At 36.9% G+C, this 18,842-nt stretch overlaps 1 long non-coding RNA gene across 1 annotated transcript; it reads left to right on the top strand.

The window, feature by feature from the left end:
• Positions 1 to 1,568: 1,568 nt before the first annotated feature.
• LOC124166799 lies at positions 1,569 to 17,239 on the top strand. The gene is made up of 3 exons (XR_006866515.1): positions 1,569 to 1,731; positions 9,384 to 9,386; positions 17,229 to 17,239. It is a non-coding gene; the product is annotated as an uncharacterized LOC124166799 (long non-coding RNA).
• The last annotated feature ends 1,603 nt before the right edge of the window (positions 17,240 to 18,842 follow it).

Genomic DNA, 18,842 nt, shown 5'->3' with positions numbered 1-18,842 from the left:
TATGGTTGATATTTCCTCTTTCTTTTGTTTTCATTAATAGAAGTAGTGATAAAGCATGAACAAAGTTCAAGAAATATTTTCTGTGAGTAATACTAAAATGGCGTTGATTTCAAATGTGTTCACCTGCTTTGTAGGGTTGTGATATATTCTACTAATACTTCAAATGAAAAACGCATGAGTGAAAGGCGATGGATAATCGTTAAATGACTTTATCTCCTGGTATCATTTTTCCTATTGGGGAGGGAAAAATTATTTATTCGTGATCAATTACCATCTGTAATGTCTCAGACTCCACGAGCAATTCAAATTTGACAAATTTTGTTTGTCTATAAACTCTTCTTTTAGTAGGACACATTTTCTTCTCAAGCAACCGATAAGGATTTGATATTTGGGGCAAAAACAGGATTTATATTTCGAAGAGTGAACCAAAGTGAGATGAGATATCATGGATGGAATCTTCTTTATGTGAATTTGCTGCTATCAAAGAAATAATGAAGCTTGAAATAAGCTAATGAAATATTTTAAGTGAGTATTTCTGGGATAGTGTCGTTAGCAAAAAATTCACCCGCTCAGAAGGATTTTAAATTATTCCATCAAAGCTTCAAATGAAATTTATTTTTGTGAAACGCGATGAATAATCGCTAATTGGCTCTATCTCTTAATGCAGCAGTTCCAACTGGGAGAAAAAACTTCTTTATTGGTAATTAACTACCATCTGTCAATTGTTAGGTTCTCCAGGCAAACCAAACTTGAGAATTATTTTTGGTTTTTAGACTCTTATTTTTGAAAGACAAATTATTTCTCATGTACACAATGGGTTTTGACTCTAAAATTTTTTTTTATCGAAAACTTTGTTTACGGAGATCCCCAAACATCTTTTACAATGCATTACATGAATGAGGCTGCGAAAATTTTTTGCTGCGCGCTAGGAAATCTTGGGGGCTAGATTTGGCAATTAAACTTCCCTTTTTTCCCAAATGCGACTCATGAGTACATATTCTAATTCACTGTGATTCACTCACTTGAAGGCTATGGTAATTAGCTACCATCTGTCAAGTGTCAGGTTCTCCAGGCAAAACAAACTTTGAGAATTAATTTTTGTTTGTTATAGACTCTTATTTTTGAAAGACAAATTGTTTCACGAAACATGAATACAGTGCCCCGTCAGTTTCTCCACAAGCAGAGCGTTTAGAACAAGGCCCATGGTGTCATAAACCATCATTATCGTTGAATTACATTGAATTTTCCAATTAAGGTGGTTATATAAGGGTTTCCATTGAATGAATCATCAAAGGTGCTGACTTAAGGGCTAATTTGCGGCATATGCTAAAACTTATCATTCCTAATTAGCAGTAATGTTAGCATTTTGAAAATAAATCACACTTTTGTTGGCTCTCAATATTCATAGTAAGCTCTTATTCTCACAGATTCATTTACACTTAACTTATAGACGCCCATCATAGTCACGAATCGTGGTCCAATTTTCTATAATTAATGAAGAATAAATAACAAGTTATTGTAATTTAGTTTTTCTAAATAAATTGACTCTTAATGACGCCGGAGACAGTGAGACTCCTATTAAAAGACTAATGATTATGCTACCTTTGCACGGTCAATATACCGCGGCCGCTGAAATTATCACTGGGCAGGCCAGACCTATTAAATAATACAATAGGACACGTTTTTGATAAACATGCGGAAATTTAATTTGCCGAGTTCCTTAATTACAATGTCAACTATTTTAAAAATCAACAACAAAATTATACTAATTTAATCGTTATTTCAATTAAGATGAAGTTAAATAAATGATTTTAAGAAATAACTTTAAAAAAATAAAATTATAATAAATTACATTACAAAGGACTAAATAGATACATTTTTATACGTAGTTGTGAGTGATAGGTGTAAGTTGGCTGTCTCAATATCACGGATCTATTTTTTTGGTGGAGATTTCTGGACAGAGTTGACAAATGATGACTTGTGATGAATTTTTCATTGCTTCCTCAGTGTGATATAGTTGAATAAAATACTTGCAAGAATTATTTTATACAACGAACGCGTATACTTCACTTCATCTGATAGCATCATTCTTCCGTGATGACATTAGTTGAAAGTTTATTATGTTAGGGTACAGCGTACAATTATAAATTTGTTGGTAAATTTTATTGAATATTAATTTTACTTTCAGGGAACGAGCGACTTTACCATCATATTGATTCGACCTCTGTGCTCTGAAACATTTATGAGCTGCGTGATGAAAAAATCGTTGAGGAAGAAATGTAAATGAAAATTTTACGCCTCAAAAATTTCCGAAATTATTGATATATCATTATTTATATTGCAATACCATATTACTCAAGAAAGGGTAACAATATCTAAGCTTTGTTTCAAAAGAGTTAAAAGTTAGCCAATATTGACTTTATTATTGATACAAGCTTTTACATTCCGTTTCCCTTCTTTGATTAATATGGTATTGTGATTTTTAAAAAAATCATTATTATGATTTCATACATTTACGTGACATAAATTTTTCATTGTTGAATATAATCAATTAAAATTTTTATACCAAATCCCCTAAAGTCTCCCAGAGAAGCTGGGCAAGTTGGTAAACCTAGTCGCCTCCCATTCCCCGAAAGGCAAGAAAATATAGTAGCAAAATATCAGCAAAATGGAATTTTCCCTCAACCGCCGAAACGTATCCCTAGCGACCGGAGTCTGGCGTGATTTACTTGAATTAAATCAAGTTCACTAAATTGGATTGGGCAACGGTGTGTCGAGTCTGGAGAGTGGGAGGGGTCGTTGGAGGGGGAAAGATGAAGGGATGAAGGCGTAAATGGATACCGTAGAGGTGGGGAAACCTGACGGAGGTGGGGTAACTTGACGGAGATGGGGTAGGACTAACGCGATCGGAAATATGTTAGTGGGATTTGCATTAGCGCGTTTTGGGTTAATGGCGAAAGTTCATGTATCCGGAAATCCACGACATCGAGCTAAAACCGAGAGATGCCTCGCGCCGTGCGGTATACAGATTGGGCATCACTCAATGGGGCTCTTCTGTCCGGATAGGAGCAGGTGGGATGGGTAGATACGTGGGACTAGGGTGCCCTACTATAGGGAGATATAGTGTGCGGCAGGACACGTGTTCGACTAGGATTCCAATCTGCATTTTTCCGTCGTTGACCTCCGAACTACCTATTTGAGCCAGATCTAAATGGCCCGCCATGGTTCCGTGCAGGCTTGTGCTAAAACTGGAGTTCGAATTAAAATATGGACAGATTGAGTTCACTCAGCTTTATTCCTGCGAGAGAGAGAGAGCCATTCTACATGGGACATTGTTTAATTTCGTTTTTGAATTTTCTATAGGTTTTGAATTATGCCGAATGTTTTATACCTACGCGATGTTTTACATGTTGCATCAGTTAAAGTATTTAAATCCGTCATTTAAATGTCCTCCTTATTCCCGAGACTTCTGTTTGGTTTTAATTTCACGCATTCTAGTTAATTAGATGCTAAAACACGACGTCGGTGATTTCTTCGAATGCTGATTATTTATGACGCCATCATCTGTCAGGAAGGACTGAAATATTTTCAATAACGACATTTCACCTAGCCGAGTGAGAAAAAAATCAAACATCGAAGTATTGTATAAGTACAATATGCCAGGACGAGGAGGTTAAGTCATTATCGATTTTTACTTATTGGATCGTTTGTCATTGATAGCGCTCTTGGAGGCATCTGTGAGTTGAGGTTCAAGTCCACCCAATATTTGTAAGCATGCAAAATGTCTCGATCTTCAAAAATACATCTCGGATATGATACTTTTATTTGCACTTTCATTTTCAAACTCACGCGAGCAGATAACAATTTTCTTTACCGCCGTGAAAAACTTCATCATGTAGCACTTAAGGTCCTTGCATGAAAGTCAATGTATTGCTAATCCCGTAAAATTTACGGAATCCTTCAGTAATAAAAGCCTTTATAATTAGTAACACTATGGTTGAATTTAGTTTTCCAGACTCCCCCGTGTGCATCACAATCCATTTCAATGATTTCAAAATATGTTAGCCTTGGCATAGCTTTCTAATTCTTAAATAATTGAAATTATTGCTCTCGCCCTTTTGCATAAAAATATAATTTCCACGAGCCATCTTCGAATAGTATCGCGCATGATTCGAGCATTATCATCTCCATGCCGTTTGCGTGTTGTGCCTTTCTCAGCAACTCAATTTCAATATGTGGGGCAGAAGGCTTCTCTCTATTCAGGGCTTAACGTACAGGAGAATCCATACCGTTTGCGCGAGCGATTCCATTTATTGGAGTAATTAATTAGAACTAATGCCTCGGTGCGGTTGAAAGTATTACGCACTAATTCGGATTCCCGTGCAAAATCATTACGACGCTGCTGCATTCGCCTTGACCCGTGGGCAAACCGATAGTCCCATTGCCCACGCTGAATGATCCACCGTCGGATCACTATACTCATGACCACGAATGCGACATGGCTTACGATTTTATTCTCAAAAATCATCCTGAAAGCGATGGCATTCCGAATATATATGGGCGTAGGTATACTGCTATGGCCGTAGGCGCAGTACGTGGTACGGCTCTGCTCCTCGTTTGGGTCCGGTGTTAAATCGAGCGGACTGGGAGCTCATCCCACAGATTTGTCTCCGAAAGCGCTGGCGCTAGAGGCGGCAATGATGGCATCGCAGCTCGTGGGGCGTCTGGTATTGTTGTCACAGTCCTGAGTACTGTATTGCGGGAAGGGTGATGGATGGATAAATGGGTGGGGTATTGAGGGACTTCTGGTAGTGGTCCCTCTTGGAGATGGGTCTAAAAGAAATGACGAGCCTAACCGAACAGTCCATTGAATGCCTATTGAAAACCAGTAGGCACTATAGGTCATGCTAGGTATTCAAAATATCATATTATTTTCAAAATTTCGGTATCAAAGGAATATTATCATCTGCGCTGCATAGATTGTTAATTCATAGATAATGCAGCATATCAACCTCAAAACTATACACAAATGAGTGGTTACCTTCGATAAATATTATAAGGATACTTCATAATTACAAATTTAGATTGGAATAAAATCTCTTTTTTGCATAAAATACTTCTTTACATAAAGATAATAATCGTCACCGGCACATCATCATGACTACATAATGTGTATTTCAATGTAATGCACATTATTAGTATCACAATGCATTCTCTCAAATAGAGACTTCTATGAGTGGATAAAGCTGTAAAGCATTAAGATAAACAAAATTCAATTTTTTAGTACAATGGAGCATCAAAGCTGTGCAAGTTAACACAAGAAATAAAAATCCTTTAACAACAATTAAACAAAAACATGCATGAATGAATGTATACAATTATCTAAATATTTTCCCTCTTCCATTGCCTTGATTATGGAATTAAATTAATTGAATTTTTAATTACCTAAACTGAAATTTAATCGCTATTTTATTTTGATTTATTAATCAATACCAAAAGCTTGATAGGAAGAGTTCAGAAAAAATATTGTTTTTCGCTCAAGTCTAACAAACGAGCAAAAGTTTTATCTCGAAATTTCAATGAAGATTTTACATAAATTTTCTTCCGCTAAATAAGTGACTAACCTTGGGATTGGAGTAAGTATTGTACATTAATTCTGGGAGTAGGCAGCTGATATTTTCTTTAATATGGCCAAGGAGCTTATTTGAAAGCGCTACGCAACGCCGCACTCAACCATATCATATCCAACTGTCATACACGGCTGGAAACAATATATTACGCTTAAATGTCCCTCACTTTTCCAGAAGATCAGATATCCACTTAAGTTGTTTTTACTGATAACTTAACATCAAAATGAACAGTTCAACCCACTACTGGTCCCTACCTATATATCACCTTGTGTTGTGTTACAGTGTGTCTCGGAGGAAAAAAGAAAAAAAAATGCGAGTGAAATAAATTGTATCGACCAGGGAATTTATTGCGTCGAGAGAAAGGTGCAAGTGTTTATCGTCACTTTCAACGTTCTGCGTCTGGTTCCTCTTTTATTCGGCTCCATTTTTTAGTCCTCCCCATTTCACGTGGATGCCATTTTTTTCATTCTTTTCCTCGATACAAAAAAATTATTAATTTTTATCCATTTTATTATACTTTACGGCACGGCCTGTTCGCTTTCACTGTCCTGTCTTCCCGAAGGGATTCCGTTTTGGGGAGTTTGGATAGTATAACAGTTGATCTCATATTCATGTTGGATGCCGTGAAAATAGAGAGCATATGGATTTTTCAGCGTACTTCAAAATTAACGTTATGATAAAATCTTTAAATTTTGTACGTATGTTTTTGTGATATTATGATGACCAAAACAAATGCAGAATTGTTTTTGAAAGTCTTTGCCGTGTCGCTGCTCAGTCGCTCATTTGGTGGTTGGTTACACTGATATGTTAAAAAGAACTTAATAAAACTTTGAATATTGGTAAAGTACGTTGAATAGTTAAGCAAATTACGCTCGGGAGCAGGAATTTGCCAGTATAACTTCGCCGGTTTGTGTGCAGAAAAAATGGAACACGATTATAAGTCATGTTTGAATTTTCTCCGTTAGTGAATCAGTTCTAAGAACTATGTATTCATAATGGACAATGATTTTTCCCGCATACCGATAGTGGCTGCAAAAATTTTGTTGTTGCTCTTTTTTCCCCGAGTAAATAATACCTACTATTGAAGAGGCAATGTCGTGTTTATCTTTTGTTGACGTGCAAGGCGAATCAATATAAAATTTCACTTACGATGGCATATCGTTCTGAAGTACCATTCAGAAGATGGAGACGTCACCAGCTCATTTTGAGCATGTTACTGCATTTTTGCCACTCCTTTTGCATGGGATTAATGCGTTTCTTGTTGTTTACACACTTTCTGACGATTCCAGCGGTGAAAGGTTCTTCGTGATCCAGTAAATAAACCAAAACTCTTATGACGTCGCCAATTCATTTAAAGTTTGTGGAAACTTTCGCGTTTATTTTCATTTAAAATTTTTGAGATGCCAGCTTGATGAGGAATATGCTATTTTCGTTGTGAGGTGTATTCTCTTTAATCTAATGATTTTCCTAATAAGGCTGTTAACCTAGGTTCGAAATCACAATTCTATAAAAAAATCAGTAGATGGAAATGAAGTATGCCTCACAGCGTAAGGAAATCTTCCTCATTCTCAAAATTTTTAAATAAGACAGTAAACGAAAGTTGCCACCAAACGTTCATGAATTGATGACGTAATAAGAAAATCAGAAATACTAAATAGGAAATCAATAGATGGAAGTAAGATTAAAAATTGATTGTCATGCATATCAGACTTATCTCTTAGCGAAATGGAACATAATCTTACATGCGCACCAGGTTTTTCGTTTTTGAAATATGAAACGCTCTTCTTAAACTTATTTTAACTTTCCCAGCAATCACATTTGAAATTTTAAATAATTTAAGGGACTATAAGCCGTTATTTTCTTCTTTTTAATAAAGCGTGGTTTTACTGAAATGTTATTTTTATGCTTTATAATATTATTCATTATTAATACTTTTTTATAGAATTGCGTTTTCAAACCTAGGTGGAATACCTTATTAGGAAAATAGCAGCGGTCGTCTCTCTATGTAGCCAACTTGTCATCTCCTGTAATTAAGCATAAAATGGTTGAATAAATATTTCTTCCGTGTAATGAAGCAGGCAGTAGATGTGATTGTCTTCGAGTAGATGCAGTAGATTCGTGTCCTACTACTACAGCTTTACGCCACAGAAATCCGACGGCCGTAACCCTTTTCAGATGAGTTTATGGCGTCACTAACTCATTGTAAACGTTTCTTCGAGTCTCAGCTTTATATTTCTCGCTTTTTGCGTGAGACTAATGCGGTTCTTTGTTGTTCACACTCATACCGAGAAAGGCTCCTGATACATCAAATGATCCAAAACTCTTATTGTGTCACCAATTCCTGTAAAGTGAATGGAAAGTTTCGCGTTAACATTTTTGAGGGAAAGACTTTTTTGAATGAAGAATTTTTTTCGTTGTGACATATAGGAGAACGACCTTATTAGGAAAATAGCCGCGGTCGTATCTCTTAAGTAGCTAACAAAACACTCGTCATCTCCCTGTAATGAAGCATGTATGTGGTCGAATAAAGAATTCCTCTACGTAATGAAGCATGCAGTAGATGTCGTCGCCAGGACTCTTTTGTGCACAGCCAGGGGAAGCGTTCCTCCCTCGTGGATGAGTGAGCGAAGGAAGGGACGAAAAGATAATCCCTTCTCATGCGCATTCGTTTGGCCCATCCTCCATTTTCTCGTCGCACGGGCCCGTGGTATGGATCGTCCGTCGCGGAAATTGAGTGGGGATCGAGGAAGGCTCATCGTTAATCATTCGAAGCGTCGGTTTGGCTAAAAACAAATCGAAAAAGGGGTTTTTCGGCGTGGCGTGACTGAAAAAAAAGAAGAGGTCTCTGTCGTCGAAAACAATCGATCTTCTCCTCCGCCCTTTTTACACGCCGTCCGTCGCTCTTTTGTTTTGTAAACTGTCAACCACCCTTCCTCTACTCCCACCTCCCATTATTTTTTTATATATACACCGCGCCGCTCGGAGATTTTGCTATCAGGACTTTGTAAAATGCCATCAATTGCTTACATTTCTCTCCATTTTTTTCGGTTTCGTTTAATTTTTTTTGTAAAAAGAATTTACTCGCGTTTCGCAACCGGTAGGACAGAAGTGGGGGGGAGGAATAGGGGAGTGTTTTAATCACAGTAGCGCCCGAAAATTTAACTCTCTGCGTATATTTCACTGAATATTTGCACCCCACTCGATTTGATTACTTCGAATTGATTTACGTTGAGTGTGAATGTACACGTGTCAATTCCCTAAAACTGTTTGAATTTGTTCAGTCTGGGTGGGGAAAGGAATTCATGTTTATTTTTTACCTATTGTTCGGCCCGATGACGTAATAATTTTTTCCATCAATATGAAGTGTTTAGGCAAATATTGTGGGAGGGAGTTAATGGTGTTATCCTGAGTATCGAATCACTTTTCATGGCAGGCATTGGTATTATGTGAATTTATGAACAATGAAGCCGCTCAATCGCCCTTGATAATGTAATCCGCGGACACGTTAAAATTGTATTCACGAATAAACAGACTAGGCTGTGGAAACAATAAGTTTTATAAACGTTTTTTAAGCCAAAGATTAATTTTTTCGCATAAATAAATTCATTTTGTACAAGTTATCCATGCTTACTGTATTTCGTTGCCGCGGATTCAGCCTTTGTGTGTATGTAACGATGTTGGATGTCCTTTCTCTTTAGGGACACTGGTTTAATACAAGTTTTCCGATACATATGTTATGCGACTATTCCATAGATAGTTCCTCTCTGATTCCTAATGAAGCAGTTATTTTTATGTGGCGATAAAGCGAGGCATGGATCGAACTTATAACCTAATGAAAATCTTCCGAATTTGTAAAAGAGAACCAGATATCAGTAAACCATTTAAAGTAACTGAATTTATTTAGCTATTAGATAAACATTATTTTATACTTCGAGTACTTTTTGTTGAAGATTTTTGTTTGAACCATTCATGTGGATCCGTATGACAATTTTCTTTAGATTTTTATTTTGTAAAGTGTCGGAGTGTTAGTCTGTGGACTTATATGTTTTATCTTAACTATGCTATTACTATATTAAATATCAATTCATGTTTATCGAATAATTTTCAGTTATCAGTTATGCCAGTTTTTCGGAGAAAATAATGCATTTTTATTACAATATTATTCTCAAGTACATTTCAATAACTAGTTCGCAATCGTCTTGGCTTCAAAATTTTATATTTATGACCCTTAGAAGAAAGCACTGTATAATGAAAAGAATTTGGCACCCATTGTAATCATCATGATCACAGGCCAACAATCTTATGGTTGGTTTGATGCAACTCTCCACTCAATTCGGCTATTAGATAATCTTTTCATAACTACGTATTTCTTCTCTTTAACACAAGTAATACGGGAATATCGCGAAATGAAAGTAGACGTGCATAGTGGACATAGAATTTTATTACTGTAATTACGAAATCCTTTAGTTGAGAAATATCTTTGATGGAGATGCTAAAAGGATAATCCCTTGCCACTAGTATTGGTGGGCAACTTTAAGGGTGTGCTTTGGCACAAAAGGCTATCTTGCAGTATCTTGTAAGAGAATGAAAAGATAACGATTTCATGTCAGCACGGCTTGGGCTTCGAGAACGATCTTAATAGACCATTTGATAGAACGGCGATATTATACGCGGAAAAGACGAGCCTTAACCTTTTAGAATCGATACGAAGATAGCGTCATAAATAAGAATAAGTAAGGTATCTTTCGGCCCACTAAACCTATAAATGGGGAATCTTTGTTCCGCCTTTAGTCGGCGAGCCTTAACGCTTTGCTGAGCATGATTTCTCGAGTCTTCTCTCCTCAATGGATACGTCTTTTCGGAGTGGGGAGAGGCCCTTTAATCTCGTCAGGGTCTCGCTCAACCTCGACCATGCAACCCGTGAACCCTTTGTTCCTCCCCGTACCGCCTTTATGACCCGTTCTCTCAAGATTCAATGCTCCTCTCCTCGGTTCATCCTTCTCCTTACCAAGTCTATTCGTTCGTCGTCTTGCGACCCGTCTCCTGTGCTACCGAGTTCACATCTCCGTGTGGCGGCGGTTCCGCGCGCTAGCATCTCAAGACGAACGAACTTCTTGTAAGCCGCCCGCCGCACCATCTCCGTCGCGTTTCATGCTCCCTTTCCTCGCTAATCGTCTTCGCTTCTCAGTGAGACCGCGTTGGTATTCAAAGATGCGGTGTGTCCTCAATTTGGTGGGGGTGGCAATATTAATCCATATGTCTTCTGTTCGCCCCTCCTATGGATTCACGTCGGAGTGCGGTGCCTCGCCGTGAATATAGGATTCGCGTTGCGTTGGGTTGCGGGCTACTGCTTACAAGGGAGAACGTATCAAATTATAAGTGGAGATTCATGTCAGGGTTGCCTCATGCTGTTCAATTTAACGGTAGGAATTATAGATAAAAATTCCTGAAGGGTCTATCGATAATGGCTCTTTATGAGGAATCCTATAGAGAATTTCTCATGACAGTTATTTTGGCGATTGGCATGTTTTCCTTTTAATTATAAGCTCATTCATCTTACATTTATCCCCTTGACTGTAATGTTTTCGTAACTAAAGAACTATTGCTATTGTAATGGGCTCCATTTTCTTAAAATAGTGCTTCTTTATGAACGTTTTGTGAATTTGTATAGACAAGATCCCTATCAGTATGAGTGGGTAAAATCTTGATTTCTCTTATTCATCACCATTGTTTCCTGCAGTAGGTTTTTTCGCTAAATGATATCAATCCCTAATTCTCATGTTTTTTCCACAAACAGATATCTTTTTAATCTCAAAATACATATACTAGTGAAATTTTTACATTTCATACTTAATATCTAGTTTATCTGGTTTGGCGTTTCACTAAAAGTAAATATTGTAATAATATAATTTCTGTGGAAAATAGTTAGCCTAATATGTACGCATGAAATGGCTCTAACAAGGAGTTAGGTGGAAGTGGGGACTTTTAGTCTCAACTTCGCCCGAATGAACACATCTATCGCTTCACAATGGTAGGGATTGTTGTTGAACATTTAATCAAGTTTCTAACCACATTGATACTGTATGTTATTTTTGAGACTTTAATTTTGAAATAGGTGTTTCTGATGTCCTTTCATTTTTGGTGCATAAATTCCGAATTCATCTGCGTGACTACAATTTTTTCGTGATTTTCCTGATGTGCAGTGTCTACTGAATATTAATGCATGCGAATAAAATGATTAAATTTTTTCCCGACGCTTACGCATCCAGATACCTATTATAATTGTGTAAATGTATTCCAAGCATGACTCGCTAAGATGTGCACTTTCTATTGTTTTATTGCTCGAAATGTGACATGAATTTCAAAGCAGTGCCAACACCAGGTTTTAATATTATAACATGTGTCGTTTAAAAACGAGAATTTTAATTATTTTGTTTATCATTTAGTGTGACGCAGTGCCTTTTTCCCCGCAGGAATTTCAGCTTATAATAATTATACCCATAAGATTTGGCTGCATTTGTTGCAACGCTATTTTCAAACATATATCTTTAGATCCTGATAATTTATTTCAATATTTCGGAGATATTGTACATAACTTTATTTATAATTGAAATTATTATCGGCTAATATAAATTTTAACTATTGATACTATTGAAAATTCCGTCTAATTCTTTGACCTATCGCTCAACCAGTCTCTTTAGTTCTTGTAGAAGGATAGCGCAGTTAATTAATGGATTTTTTGGCAATGATTGTGGCGAATAAGGCCTTAATCCAAGTGGAAAATTATTTTGATATACAGAAAAAATCAAAACATACCAAAACTATTCAGGCATCGAAAAAATGCAGTAGAGTGTGAATACCAAAAACAAGATTATTTTACATTATTTTGACGTTGATGGAATATTTTAATAATATACTCTGGGATCATTAATGACAGGTAGTACTCGGTTGTAAGTATCACTCTGTGCATATTTTACTGAAAATGCAGAAACATGTTTGCGTTGTATATTTTGCAACTATGTTTTTATGTCGTGGTATTCATATTTTTGTAGCGTAACTTGTGTGGTAACATTTCGCCAGACAGTTATTTTTATTAAAAAGTTATCCTTGCGGTGATTATTGAGCGAGTATCCTTATCCATTGTATATTGTCCGGTAGGATTTTATGCCAACCTGCGTCTTAATTTATTCATGAAACCATTATTCTCCGTATCCGAGTGGGACAGTATCGTCGATGAGTTGGCATCTAACTTTAAGAATGAATGAACCTCTATTTTTGTGAAAATATTGGAACATAAAAGTGGAACTACTGGACATGGTGCCAGGAAATTATTCAATCAATATGTCATTGAATCGTGTTCTTGCTAACTTTTTGAATAACACTTAGCGCAGTTTCCCCCTTGGTTATTTTCCAAGTGTGGCAACTTACACTGACATTTATAATTGTTTAAACTTGTGCTTTTTGCATCTTTATTGAAAATTGGTAAGTTTTTAGAAAGTAAAATTGGATCAAATTATGGTATAATTTCAAAACGAGTGCTGTTAAATCCAGAAGTCTCTTTCCAATCCTACTATCAAGTGTAGTCATATCTTTAGAGCACATGATTAAATATTACGTTTGTTAAAATAATCTCACTCTTTTAACGTGCAACATATATCATTGTGGGAGCATTTAAATGTGCGTTCTACGTTGACGATCCACGACGACGTCAGTTGATGTAGCAGTAATAAATCAGTGGTATATAGTAGGTACTTCTGTCGCTGTCATTACGCAAGTGTTCATCTGATGCCCCCGTTTTCTCCATTATTGTCTTCCACGACCCCGAGCTTTGCATCTTCCCCACTTACTTCCTGAGGGCGCGCGTGTCCCAGCTGGTTCCATCTCCCCCCTCCAAAAACACCCGCCGCTCCCTCCCCCTTTTCTTTCTGTCCCTGTTAGCATTTAGTGGGCCTAATTACTTGCAAGTTGGGTCACTCATTACCATTCAAGACGTTTCCAACTACCTGCTCGCGAATGGGGTGGGTCTTGATCTGTTTCTCATGGCGCTATAGGCTCCCTCCTCCCGCCATCACTCCTTGGCCCATGCAAACACCCTCTTTACTTGCTCATTCCGTTCCTCACTCCGGAAGTGCCTCTAAACCACCACTGTTGTTTCCTCATAGTCCAGCTTCAGTACCATTAGATATACCTTCTATCACGACTGCCGCTTAAATCGTGAGTACCTATTCTAGGAAAGTTGGTTTGCTTCTCTTTAAATATATTTGAACGTATTGTAGATATTCTGCTTATTAAAACCACTTGTCTGTTTCCACACACTTTTTTACATCGACCATGGTTTCGGCAACTTGTGCCATTAACATGTTAATGGCACAAGTTGCCGAAACCATGGTCGGTGTAAATAAAAGTGTGTGGAAACAGACTTGTGGTTTTAATAAGCTTAATATCAAAGATTTACACCGCATCACCCCGGACACTGAATCTTTTATTGTAGCTATATTATTTTTTGCTTGTGGTCCTCTGTTCAGAGAATAACCATTAGTAAACTCCGATTCTTGAAAATTTTCTAGGAATTAACCGCTACCTAGCCAGCAGCGTTCCTTTACGGAGTCATCCGCAAATGCACATAATGTGCTTAAATTCCACTTAGGAAATATCGTTTGCACTGACTGGGATTCTGGCGTTAGGCTCAGGACTATGGTCCTATGTACACAAACATCATGTGTCACCAAACATCGCACCTTCCTATTCTTCGTCTAGAATTATACACCATATTTCCTTTCTAAAGCCATCAAAACTCCGCAGAAGAAGAAATTGCTTTCGTCTTTCAAGTGGTAAAACACCTGGCGCGTATTCTGGAGATCCTGGTGAAGTTAACTAATCCTACCCTTGAGTAATTTCGAGCCTTAATTTCGCTATCATGTAAATGCATTCAATCCGGATAGTTTTTAGAAAAAAAGGGCATTTTAGAAGTTTTTGTAGAAACAATAAGATTAATGTGGTAGGACTGGAGTGAGTAATCATAGTAATAAAAAAGGGAAATTTCATAATCAATCTGTGTCCATCAATTAGTGAATACCAAGAAAAAAACAATGTCGACTAACCTTTTGGACATTAATTTTTTGATGATTTATGGAAGTATATGGTATTTGATGGATGGATAGTGTGTATTATATCGAATTGACTGTACTTCTGTAAGACTTATTGATGCTGTTCCACATCTTAAGTCACTGCCCAAAACTTGGTAAGGCATATTGGCACAGGGAACGGTTGATTCTTCGGCATATTCTTATTCACTCTTGAGAGAACTGCTTTAATGGCTTTTTTTGAGCAGTCCCCTAATAAATGTTTTCAATACAAATTGGTACTTTCAGTAGTGAATTTATGAGAAGCTCTTCTCTAAAGTAAGCAAAGGAGGGTGAAAATTAATTGCCTAAAGTGACATAATTTATCGGCATTAGGGCATAAAGAGTAGCTTTGCCGAATGAATGCGATGGTGGTTGGCGTAACATGGTGAAACTCCTTCATGATGCATAAAGATTAAGAAAAGACTTAGCTGTTTCACAAAATAAAATATATTTGCGACCGGTTTCGATACAGCGTATCATCATCTGGCATGATGATACGCTGTATCGAAACCGGTCGCAAATATATTTAATTTTGTGAAACAGCTAAGTCTTTTCTTAACCTTTGTGCAGTAGCTTTGCCGTTTGCTAACGCTGCTAATTCAATGCTGCGATTAAGGCTAGCCAGCCGATAAGCTATTTAGAGGCTATCATTCAATGCTATTGTTGTAAGATAATATCTAAGGCAATTATAGTAACCTTTCGCATTATTTTGAACGTTTCCCTTTGAGTGCACGGTGCGTAATCTTCAACATGATGCATACATTGGCGTGAGTATGGAAATTTTAAAAAATGAGGAAGAATATTTTTATGACATGATTTTGAGTGACTCTGCAGTGTCCGTTAAAACCTACGGTTAGAAGTCACCCCAAGGGTCAATCTGTCGCAAATCTGGTTGCTGCAAAGATATTTTGACGCGGAAAAAGTGTTTGAATAATCAACGATGCGGCTCTTTTGGACAGACGAGGCATTCCTCATATGTTCAGAATATATGCTGGCGTTGCAGACGGGGTTAAAAACCCATGGCATTTTTTTCGCAGCGCATGGCAAGGGGATCACTCGTGCATATTCATATTCAATCGCTCGTCCGAATCCTACCCAGCCTTCCGGATGGACATCGATTTAATCGGGCGTTTGAATTTTTGAATCGATTGCGCTCTGGAAACGGTTTCCGCACAAAATAATCTGCAGTGATTACTCTCGGAGAACGGATGCGTTTATTATGGAATTTTATTTATAGTTCCTCCAACTAAAAATATGTATTTAGCTATTTTTTATGAATTATAATTCATTGAGGTTCTCCATTATCGAAGCTATTTATATCTCCCCAGTTTTGGCATCACAAATTAATGAACTACCAGAATTGCAGATTGCATGAGGAATTTCATTCCTTTTTTTGACCTGAAGCTTTTATATCTTTGAAGGTGTTTATTCACCGTGGAGCTCTGTAGAATAATGTGGGTACGTATATCACTCGTTGCGTAAGATGCAAATAATTTATTGGATAGCTTAGGAGAATAAGTAATGGAATTTGTTGCCGCTTCATCTATATAAGTTTCATTCCACTCTCACTCTAAATATTTACACGACTCATAAAGTAGAAACTATGGGATTTTCGAAATATGAAAATAAGGCATATTTCAATGAAATATGACTTTGCACGCATTAAATATAATGCAATGCTTTATTAGGTTTTTAAGTAAAGCCTCATTTTATTGTTGTTTAATAACATGACGTGGTTTGCTGTCATATGTCATTTGGGGCATTTTTGATGCGATTAAATATTTAAAATATGTATATGATGTAGTGCTGCATTGTCCAAATACCAAGTTAAATGAAAGAAAGTATCAAATAAGGTGGAACTGTACCATCAGATGCAACAGAGTTTAGGAAAGTTTCTACTCCTATAAAAAAAATAATGACTGAAAATTTGGACGAACTGCATCATTTTCAGGTCTATTAAGCTCAGACTCGTGCTGGATTCAAAATAAACGTTGTTATATTCCACTCAATATTAATGGAAAAAATCTACTCCAGATTTTGCTTGTCGAATACCATTTTTACCCACTGCAATCATGACAGTGTACGAGACTGATCAAATGAATGGTTTGCGAGTTCACTTCGTGTAATGGTAACACTGCAGATTCAAAACTAAGAGTTGTTGTATTCCACACAGTATTTTAAACCTTCTGTCAAAGGTTCTGTTACCTCTTGATGATGAATTGAAAAGTTTGAAACCGATTTCGTTTTCATCAATTTCACTGTGGCTTTAAACGAGGTTTATTGTGATTAGTCTCGTTCACTAGTATGCGTGCAGCGGGTAAGAAGGAGACAGGGAAAAGCAGACGTTGAGGATAGATAATGGAGGTGAAGGAGGAAAGGGAAGAGATTGGTGGGAGATATTCCTGTGTCTGTTTCATTAATTGTTTTGCTGCTTGACTCCATTTCTACGTAGAATATTTTTTCTCTTACTAAGTAAAATATTTTCTAAATTACTAGTGCAGTAATTCTGTCAGAATATCTTAAGCAATAAATGATGGGACAAATTAAATCGCTTCGGAAGAATTTTCTGAAAAATACATTTATACTGTAACCGTACTATCAATACCTACTTTCAACGAATATATTCTGTATCAAGTGGATGGTTGGCTGAAAACAGAATACTAATAATATTTTTTTACTCCCGAAAACAGAAAAACAATCTTCACAAATAATCTACTCACAAATAAGGCATTTTTGCATACAACAAAATTTTTAGGTTGCCTAAAGAAATATCTATAGTGAGACAATGCGGACAGTTGTAAATTCCATGAACCAATGAACCAAAGGGAATACAATTAATAAAGAAACCTTATACATTGATATTGAAGAAATTATCCACTATTTGCTGAGTTAGGGAGAGGTTTATTTTTAGTATATGTATTGGCTTTGAAGCCCACTGGTAGCAAGACCTTGGGTTTCATGTACAAAAATGGTCTTTTAAAGTGATATTTTTCGTTTAATTGGATGAGCATAAATACCTCCTGTAGTGATCATCAATAAAGGGAAATTTTTCTTTGCACATAATTCATCTATATGCTAGTAAATTGCCAAGTAGGATTCTTTGATATCAATTTCGGGAAATCTTATCGCTGAATTCTCACTACTCCCCAAATTTCTCTAGCTTCCAACGCCGGGATGTACGGTGCAACGAGTCGGAATTTATGAGAACTGGCGTGTTTTTCTACGAAAGTTCCCTTCCCTTTTCCCTATTTTTCTTTGGAGTCTTTCACGATTTTTTTTATCTCCCCCTCGCCTTTCGTTTTTCTCCTCTTTTAGTTTTCTTTTGAAGTTTTGCTTACGCACTCCCGTCTGTTCACTTTTTTTTTGGATCCATTTCCACCCTAAAATTTAATGCCACCCCTGTTCCCCAAAAATTTCTCCCCGCCCTGTTTTTCACCTTCCACAGTCTAACCCCCCTCATGTCTGACTTCCTCCTATCTGAAAATTCTCTCTTTACAACTTCTGCCCCCTCCTGCCCAATTTGACCAGACGTCCTGCTATCGTACCCTTACTGTCTCACAGCCTTCCCCTTCTTCGCAAAGCCCAGCGAAAGTTTTCTTTTCCACTCGAATTCAAGTTGAAAGAATATTAATTGGTTTTTGTGCAAACAAAAACGGGTCAGAAAGAGGGAGGAAGGTTAAGGAAGATGTAAGTGAAAAACCTCGCTTGAAATTATGATGGAAATAGTAATGATGGTAATGGCGGATAATTAATATCGAATGTATTATAATGGCATGCCGCAATTTTCAATGCTGGTCTCGTATCTTGGGTAATATTTCAGCATACATATTTTTACCACACTAGATTATACTCGCTTTCTTTTTTGTCCTTCCGGGCAAAATCTTACAAATGTAATCTTACAAATTAGATATTTCGTCCACTACCTGGTTACCTTGAGTGCAGAAATTTCTAAGGTAGCTCAGACCTGGATGACAATATAATGTTCTTATGCTTTTAACACGAATGGAAAAGTACCTACGTCGAGTAATATTCAGAAATAAATAGTATTGATGTATAAAACTAACACTTTACTAAAAAACACTTTTTG

This window comes from Ischnura elegans, chromosome 10 (assembly GCF_921293095.1).
Source record: "Ischnura elegans chromosome 10, ioIscEleg1.1, whole genome shotgun sequence".
Taxonomy (NCBI): Eukaryota; Metazoa; Arthropoda; class Insecta; order Odonata; family Coenagrionidae; genus Ischnura; species Ischnura elegans.
This window is presented reverse-complemented; position numbering and strand designations above follow the sequence as displayed.